This window comes from Branchiostoma belcheri, unplaced genomic scaffold (genome assembly GCF_001625305.1).
Source record: "Branchiostoma belcheri isolate BF01 breed outbred unplaced genomic scaffold, Haploidv18h27 scaffold12, whole genome shotgun sequence".
NCBI lineage: Eukaryota > Metazoa > Chordata > Leptocardii > Amphioxiformes > Branchiostomatidae > Branchiostoma > Branchiostoma belcheri.
This window is the reverse complement of record NW_017802602.1, coordinates 4050932-4060931: the sequence shown is the minus strand read 5'-3', so window position 1 is coordinate 4060931 and position 10000 is coordinate 4050932. Positions and strand designations below refer to the sequence as shown.

The 10000-nt window shown below is 42.6% G+C and overlaps 1 pseudogene; it reads right to left on the bottom strand.

Annotated features, from left to right (window-relative positions):
• LOC109462704 overlaps nt 1–10000 on the bottom strand; it is a 65738-nt pseudogene that overhangs the window by 32881 nt on the left and 22857 nt on the right.

Sequence of the window (10000 nt, the reverse complement as noted above, 5' to 3'; positions counted from 1 at the left end):
AGAAGAGGAGTATTCCTATCGTCAATAGCAGCTTAATTTTGTGTGGAGAAGAAGAGGAGTATTCTGATCTTCAATAGCAGCTGTGTTATGTATGGATAAGAAGAAGAGTATTCCGATCTTCAATAGCAGCTGTGTTATGTGTGGAGAAGAAGAGGAGTATTCCGATCTTCAATAGCAGCTGTGTTATGTGTGGAGAAGAAGAGGAGTATTCCGATCTTCAGTAGCATCTGTGTTATGTGTGGAGAAGAAGAGGAGTATTCCGATCTTCAATAGTAGCTTTATTATGTGTGGAGAAGAAGAGGAGTATTCCTATCTTCAATAGCAGCTTTATTATGTGTGGAAAAGAAGAGGAGTATTCCGATCTTCAATAGCAGCTGTGTTATGTGTGGAGAAGAAGAGGAGTATTCCGATCTTCAATAGCAGCTGTGTTATGTGTGGAGAAGAAGAGGAGTATTCCGACCTTCAATCGCAGCTGTGTTATGTGTGGAGAAGAAGAGGATTATTCCGATCTTCAATAGCAGCTGTGTTATGTGTGGAGAAGAAGAGGAGTATTCCGATCTTCAATAGCAGCTGTGTTATGTGGAGTACGTTGATACATTACTTAGGACCAGAAGAGTAAATACTAGGCGCTATAACAACTTACAGTACCTGTTGGTAATATTGCTATAAAATGTAACACAGTAGAATATCAGCAACAAACGTCTTTCTATACAGTAACAACTACAAGCACTAATTCTATCACAGCAACCATTATTCAGAAAAAAGAATCAAATACTACAAGAAACATGTAGTATACAAAATAAACTGATTCTATAAATATCAAGGTTACCAGAATAAACAATAACATGCTAATATTGGATGGTATTCCATCTATAAAAACCACTATTTTCTTCTATAACAAAAAAACTTTAAACAAACGAATTGATGTTAGTTGGCATGTTATACTGTATTTTCATTATCAGGTACGCTATGCCATGGAATGCTACAAACCAGATGTACAGCATGCAGTATGACGTTTCCAAAGAACCATACATTCTGTGAAAGGCACTTAAGCAAACTTTACACACATTTTTACAGTCACTGTTTGAAGTACATCATAAAGGGCCAATACATGGACTTTTCTTTACCAGCTTGATTTCTAATACTACTGAAAATTATGTACATCGTATGTAAAACTCGCTCTGAATACTCAACTTGCTCGTGGTGTGGTCCTATACAACATATGAACTTTCTAGCATGCCCTCAATCCAAGTATTTCTTTGCTTTTTCCTTGTCTGGTTTAACATGATTTACCTTCTTACACACAGCAAATCGCCCACTAGAGTTTGCATGTGTCTCCTGCAATGACCCAGGTGACTTAACAGTCTGCTGCACTCCCCACACTTGAAGTTTCTTCCCTGTTTGCTATGACTAGGCTCACAACTCAATCCTCAAAACAGAGGTTTTGTACTCCTCAGTCACACATGTAGGATTTCTCACAAGTGAGTCCGCATGTGTTTCCTTAGATTACACAGCACACTGAACTGCCTGCTGCACTCGTCACACCTTTAGGGTTTCTCACCCGTGTGAGTCCGCATGTGATAGTTTAGATGACCCCTTTGACTGAACTGTCTGCTGCACTCTTCACATTTGTAGGGTTTCTCACCTGTGTGAGTCCGCATGTGGCTCTTCAGATTCCACAGCACACTGAACTGCCTGCTGCACTCCTCACACCTTTAGGGTTTCTCACCTGTGTGAGTCCGCATGTGATACTTAAGATGACTAAGCTCTCTAAACTGCTCGCCACAATCCTCACACTTGTACGGTTTTTCCCCTGTGTGAGTCCGCAGGTGTTTCTTAAGATGACCCAGATCTCTGAACTGCCTGCTGCATTCCTCACACCTGTAGGGTTTCTCACCTGTATGAGTCCGCATGTGGGTCTTCAGATTTGCCAGCAGACTGAACTGCCTGTTACACTCTTCACACCTGTAGGGTTTCTCCCTTGTGTGAGTCCGCATGTGCATTTTCAGATCACTCAATTTACTGAACTGCCCGCTGCACTCCTCACATCTGTAGGGTTTCTCCCCGGTGTGAGTCCGCATGTGAGTCTTCAGACGGCACAGCTGACTGAACTGCCTGCTGCACTCCTCACACCTGTAGGGTTTCTCACCTGTGTGAGTCCGCATGTGTTTCTTAAGTTGACCCATCTCTCTGAACTGTCTGCTGCACTCCTCACACTTGTACGGTTTCTCACCTGTGTGAGTCCGCATGTGGCCTTGAGAGTACACAGCTGACTGAACTGCCTGCTGCACTGCTCACACCTGTAGGGTTTCTCACCTGTGTGAGTCCGCATGTGTGTCTTGAGATGACTCAGATGACTGAACTGCTTGCTGCACTCCTCACATCTGTACCTTTTTTGTGGAAGCTCTCCCATCCGAACCTCTTTTGATGCCATCAGAACCACTGCTGTTTGTTGCCATGGTAACACAAGCTGTGTAGTCCTGTAGTATGAAGATGAACAACATTTAATTTCAACAGTTTCTATCTGATCAGAACTATCAGGACTAAGAAACTATCAAACAGTTCAGCAATGTATCATGGAAGTTCATCTGAGTGGGTTGTAATCATAGTAAAACGTTGAACTTAGCACAGGATAATTAATGACCAATCACTTTAACGTGATCTCGCGACAGTTACTGTTACAAACACGTGACCCTATTCACACGACTTTACTGATACGTGACGTAAGCAATTGATTAAAAGTGCCAGTGAGTTTATATCGTCCACCATCTCTATTAAGTGAAGGCTGAAGTGCTCTGATATATATGGCCTCCTTAATGCCTTAAAAAACAGTCCTGTTCAGTGTACAGTATTCTGACTTTGTAGAGTTCAGCAATTTGCATAGAGAAAAGCAAGGATCACTTTGACAGTTGGTCCTTGCTGTGATAATTCTGACACTATCAAATTGTTTGAACCTTTATTTACGAAAAACTCAACTTATGTAACTTCTCCCCAAACATAACAGCTATCAGTCTTGCAAAATCATTACCGTAGCTTGTCCAGAAAACAGGAAAACTCGACATTCTATTGCGGTACCTAGGAAATCTGCCAAAGTGCTAATAAAAAAACAATCATTTCTTCAATGGGACAAAGCCTAACTTCATAGAAAATTTCATGACAATTTTCCAAGGCCTCTTTGAAATCCATCAAAAGCCTCTTCGAGATATATTAAACCACATACATGTACATACAAACACAACTTTAACATCCTTGACCTTAATTAAGTTAATAATTAAATGTTCTTACCAGCAAAATATCGTCTTGAACCGCTACACCTGAGTACTGATGTCTGGAAGAACACAGGTGAACCCTTGAGAACTGTTTTCTCTTTCAGCAGGGCAGGCAGGACTATGGAATCCTGTTTTCCTTTCAGCAGTACTGGACTATGGAATCCTGTTTTTTTTTTCTTTTCAGCACTACTGGACTATGGAATCCTGTTTTTCCCTTTCAGCACTACTGGACTATGCAATCCTGTTTTTCCCTTTCAGCACTACTGGACTATGCAATCCTGTTTTCCCTCTAGGCACTACTGGACTATCATGGAATCCTGTTCTCCTTTCAGCACTACTGGACCATGGAATCCTGTTTTCCTCTCAGCACTACTGGACTATCATGGAATCCTGTTCTCCTTTCAGCACTACTGGACTATGGAATCCTGTTTTCCCTTTCAGCACTACTGGACTATGGAATCCTGTATTCCCTTTCAGCACTACTGGACAATGGAATCCTGTTTTCCCTTTCAGCAGTACTGGACTATGGGATCCTGTTTCCCCTTCCGCACTACTGGACTATGGAGTCCTGTTTTCCTTTCAGCAATACTGGACTATGGAATCCTGTTTTTCCCTTTCAGCACTACTGGACTATGGGAGCCTGTTTTTCCCTTTCAGCACTACTAGACTATCACGATGGTCAGATTTGGGCCCAAAAGTCCCAATCCGCTACTATGGAGATCGAATCCCCCGAACCCGCGAATCTTGTTCGATATGACGTCATTCGAATAGAGCGGGCGTTCGATCTGGGGTTACCCGCGGTCATTTACAGTAAAGCCGCTACAACCGGCTACTTCAAGCTCTTTTTTACTTGGGAACCACGGAACAGGAAAAATCCACCTTTCCACAAATATGAACCGTTTTCAAAACATTACATCTATGCCGTGATTTTATTGTGGATCTGTAACATGTAACGAAGCTACTGCCGTCATCGTGGGTGACCTTGAAGGTCAGAATTCTTGTTGACGCTGTTATAAAATCCAGGTCCCCATATCCAAGTGGCACAGCATGCGTGCAAACATGGTATTTTAACCATTCCCAAAAATCGCTCAAATTACCTCATTGAGGGCTTGGTTGGAAGAGGAACGATTTCCGCACATTTCTGTCTTAGGGATTTTTCAAATATGGCCGCGATTATGAATTATCGGTATTTAAAGTTAACACACTGCGTTTTTAGCTCTTCTTTTGACTGTAAGTCGAGTTTTAGTCAAAAACTAAAAAAATCCTAAGACAGAAAGTTTAAATTTACTGTAATATTTCTAAAAATCCAAAAATCTAACCTTATTTTTAATTTTCGGGGCCTCTTAAAATCAGTTGTTTGTTTCTCGTGAACCCTTTTTGAAATCCGAAATTGATCTCAATCGGAAGGAAATGTACACAAAGTGGAGCAAAGGCAGTGCAAGAATAACATTTGAGGTAAACAAAATCACTTATTACATTTTATTTTGACGAGTATTTACTCTCCAATTACTTTTGTTTATTTTCAAATTTTACCCGTTACCCCCGGGCCGGCCCGGGACTCCCGCGCGGCCACGTTCGAACGCGTTCTGTAACCCGATACCTCCATAGTAATGCGACTTTTAGCCTAGCAACCGACCGCCGTGTATGGAATCCTGATTTTCCCTTTCAGCACTACTGGACTATGGAAGTCTTTTTTTCCTTTCAGCAGTACTGGACTATGGGATCCTGTTTCCCCTTCCGCACTACTGGACTATGGAGTCCTGTTTTCCTTTCAGCAATACTGGACTATGGAAGCCTGATTTTCCCTTTCAGCACTACTGGACTATTGAATCCTGTTTTTCCTTTCAGCACTACTGGACTATGGAATCCTTTTTTCCCTTCCAGCACTACTGGACGATGGAATCCTGTTTTCCCTTTCAGCACTACTGGACTATGGAATCCTGTTTTCCTTTCAGCACTACTGGACTATGGAATCCTGTTTTCCTTTTAGCACTACTGGACTATGGAATCCTGTTTTCCCTTTCAGCACTACTGTACTGGACTATGGAATCCTGTTTTCCCTGTCAGCACTACTGGACTATGGAATCCTGTTTTTCCTTTCAGCAGTACTAGACTATGGAATCCTGTAGAAAACGGAAAACAAAAAGATGTGATAAGAAAGTCTGCATTTCCTTTAAATATCCTTTCGCTGGACGACAAAGCCTCCGTTTAGACAGTTAGTGAATCACCCCTCAACACCCCTCCCCTCAATGAATAGCGCCACATGTAAATTCCTCCATGATAAAAACCAGATGTTTGGGTGGAAAGACCATTGCGAGGCACATTTGGGGTTTACAAAAGCGTCTAGTATATCGAAAGAACTTCTGAATTTCAACCCAAAAATTACCTCTTCTCTATAAAATTAAGTGTGCATTTATAGATAGACAATTTTACTATTTGTACAATATGGAAGCACTGTTGACTGTTGTGTTTTGATTTCATTTTGTACGGAGACGACATAACCCCTTCTAGACCTTCGCTGAGATGTCAACAACACTTTCTCACGATCTTTTACAACGTGGAGGGCAAACAAAACAAAACAAAGTTTGCATCAGTTGTGCTGCTCTCCATATACTCTAAAGTTGCTGCTGACAGAAACGTGTTTACACACAAGAAACCGTTACTTTCCGAGCAGTATAGAACATAGAAGCGGCACACACACACATCGCTAGTGAGAGACTCAGAGAGCGTAAAACAAACTTGTACGTGTAATTTTTGTGTCCCATCGACAACTGTGGAGTAGACAAGCTCTTGGTACCTACCTGAGCTGTATGGATGAAATCCCGACGATCTGAACCGAACAAGGCTCGTAGAAAACTCAGGAAGACGACGAGAACAAGAGACCCTCGATATTCTCTCTCCACACAACGACACGTCTGGTGGACGGAGACACGGGGGTTAGCGGAATGAGCTCCGCGGAGATTGGATTCATAATGAGGCGAAGCGGAGCAGGGTCCTTGCTATCCGCGGAGTTGGAATTCATGTGGCAGTTTTTGAAACTTTGAAGAATCCATGCATGAATCGTCTACTAAGTTCTAGCATTTATATGTTCCACGACGTAACAACAAACAAATCGTTCTATGACGTATAAAAGAACGTGGAACATGACAACCGGTTTTGTTTTGTGCTGTTCGAACGATGTCGCTGCAACGCCACGTTCTATCAAACACGGAAACACGGTTTTCACCCTGCTCTAAAAAGATCGGGAGGGTTATTTACAGCTCCAACCAACTTGTGTGTGATAATATCCCAACTTTCAGTATCAGTGGACGCAGAGGGACGTTCCGATCTCCAGTTGAAGGTGTGTTTCGTCTGGAGCATCCCGCATACTTCATTTGTTGTCAAGTCGAGTCTTCGGTCAGGTAGGAGCTATAACATTTCACCTTTTTCGGCCGCTCTTGATTTGATTGGGATATCCGTGTATTATAGTGGCCTTGTGTGTGTGTGTGTGTGTGTGTGTGCGTGCGCGCGCGCGTGTATGTTTGTGTGTGTGCGTTCATGTGTATGTCTTTTTGTGTGGGTCTGATCTGTGTGTCTGTGTGTGTACGTGCGTTTTTGTTTGTGTAGTGCCTGTGTATGTACGTGTGTGTGTGTTTGTTTGCGTGTGTTTGTCTAGTTTTGCTATGAAGGTACTGGATGTATATTTGGTATGGTTGCCACTTTGTCTTTTGGTAGATTGTTCTACCAAGAATCCAGGGGGTTCATGATATAATCATGAAGAAACATAATCTATTGTTGCTACTGGTGGTCGTTTCTGTTACCTTCACGCTGTGTTCGTTGGCTTAATGTTATTTATTAAATATGTTGTTGTTAACATTTCCTAAATATACCCCTTCGTTTTGTCAACACCTATTACATACAAAATATCATCACTATCTCGCAACGTCTTTTGTCTACTCATTAACAAACAAACAAAACAGAATGTTGCAGATTATCCAGTGTCGTGTAGTTGTATATACCACTGTGTGTGTTTGTGTGTGTATGGTATGTGTGTTTCATTTTTTGTTGTTAACATTTCATAAATGTAGCTATTTACATACTAAATATTATCACGATCTCCCAACAACTTCCGTATAAAAAGCAAACCGGAACATAATGTTGTGGATTATCCAGTCAGTGCCTACTGCGAGTTTTCACATGTGGAAAGGTTGTCAAAATGGACATATTCTGTAATTATATACAATTGTAACGAGACGAAGAAGGACGCACGTCTGAACTCGTCAATGGCTTGATCTTAACTCATTTATTCAATCTGTAACCGGCCGGTTCTAGAGCCCCTTCCCTCGAACGGTACCGGTATAGATCACCTGTTCGAACACGACGTTGCGCTGGCACGTGTTCGAACAGGCGACCGCGGCACCGGCCAAGGGAGGGGATAGAACCGGCGATAATATACAAATGCTTTAATACTAACAATACATACAATACATTTTCTTACACAATGATACGATTCGACCTGTTATCAGCGAATTCAATCTTTGATTTCGAAGAGTCATGGTTGTTTTCTCTCTGACTGGTTTTCTTGGGAGAAGGAATCTAGACACCGTCGATCTAGGAGGTGTTCCGCGTCGTATGTCCAGCTTTTTAATGTACGGAGAAGACGGGGAGTATTCAGGTCTTCAATGGCATCTGACGAAGAGGAGTATTCCGATCTTCAACAGTAGCTGTGTTATGTGGAGTACGTAGTAAGACTACAGGAGTAAATACTAGGCGCTATAACAAGTACAGTACAAGTATGGAACAGAAGTGGGATCCGTATGGAGACAAAACTTAAGGTGTACAAAGCCATTGTACTCCCAACACTCTTGTATGCGTGTGAGACATGGACTGTGTACCGACGCCATGCCAGGAAATTAAATCACTTCCATACCACCCGCCTAAGGAAGCTGTTGCGCATCAAATGGCAAGAGAAAATACCGGACACGGAGGTTTTGACTCGTGCAGGTATGCCGAGCATTCACACCATTCTGATGCAGTCCCAGCTTAGATGGTCAGGACACTTGGTCCGTATGCCAGACCATAGACTGCCCAAGAGACTGTTCTATGATGAACTTGAAGAAGGTGTACGGTCACGTGGTGGCCAAAAGAAGAGGTACAAGGACTCTCTTAAAGTATCCCTGAAAGCCTTCAACATAAAGGCAGATTCGTGGGAAAGACTTGCCAGTGACCGACCACTGTGGCGACGCACAGTTAGAGAGGGTGCCGCTACCTGTGAGGAAGCACGCAGAACTGCCGCACGGCAGAAGAGACGAGCCAGGAAGGAGGGTGCTGCCGGTCCTGTGGCGAACACTGCTCTGTTCTCCTGCCCGCACTGTGAGCGCCGGTTCCGGGCGAAAATTGGACTCTACAGTCACCTGAGGACACACCCTACTACAGAGGGATGACGAAGCGGTCCTCGTCAACCTGACTGACGAACGACACTTAACTAAGACTACAGGAGTAAATACTAGGCGCTATAACAAGTACATGTCGGTTCTATTGCTACAAAATGTAATACAGACAGTAGAATATCAGCAACAAACGTCTTTCTAAGCACTTACAACTACATGCACTAATTCTATCACCGCAACCATTATTTAGAAACAAGAAACAAATAGTATACTAAATAAACTGATTCTATAAATATCTAGGTTACCTAGAATAAACAACAACATGCCTATGTTGGATGGTATTCCATCTAATAAAAACAAAACTATTTTCTTCTATAACAGAAGAACTTTAAACAAACGAATTGATGTTAGTTAGCTTGATATACTGTATTTTACATCCCCTAAAATCAGTTATGCTGTGCTATGGAATGCTACAAACCAGATGTACCGCATGCAGTATGACGTTCTAAAGAACAATACATTCTGTGAAAGGCAGTTAAGCAAACTTTACACACAGTTTTAAAGTCACTGTTTAAAGTACATCATTAAGAGCAAATACATGGACTTTCCTTTACCAGTTTGATTTCTAATACTACTACTGAAAGTTAACAAGATGTAAAACTCGCCCTGAATACTCAACTTGCTCGTGGTGTTGTCCTATACAACTTATGAACTTTCTAGCATGTCCTCAATCCAAGTATTTCTTTGATATTTTCTTGTCTGGTTTCACATGATTCACCTTCTTGCACACAACAAATCGCCCAGTAGAGTTTGCGTGTGTCTCTTGCAATGACCCAGGTGACTTAACAGTCTGCTGCACTCCCCACACTTGGAGTTTCTTCCCTGTTTGATATGACTAGGCTCACAACTCAATGCTCAAAAACTGAGGTTTTGTACTCCTCAGTCACACTTGTAGGGTTTCTCACAAGTGAGTCCGCACGTGTTTCCTTAGATTACACAGCACACTGAACTGTCTGCTGCACTCATCACATCTGTAGGGTTTCTCACCTGTGTGAGTCCGCATGTGGCTCTTCAGATTCCACAGCAGACTGAACTGCCTGCTGCACTCCTCACACCTGTAGGGTTTCTCCCCTGTGTGAGTCCGCATGTGAGAGTTTAGACTACCCCATTGACTGAACTGTCTGCTGCACTCTTCACATTTGTAGGGTTTCTCCCCTGTGTGAGTCCGCATGTGTTTCTTCAGACCACCCAGCTGACTGAACTGCTTGTTGCACTCCTCACACCTGTAGGGTTTTTCCCCTGTGTGCGTCCGCATGTGTTTTTTCAGACTTTCCAGCACACTGAACCGCTTGCTGCACTCCT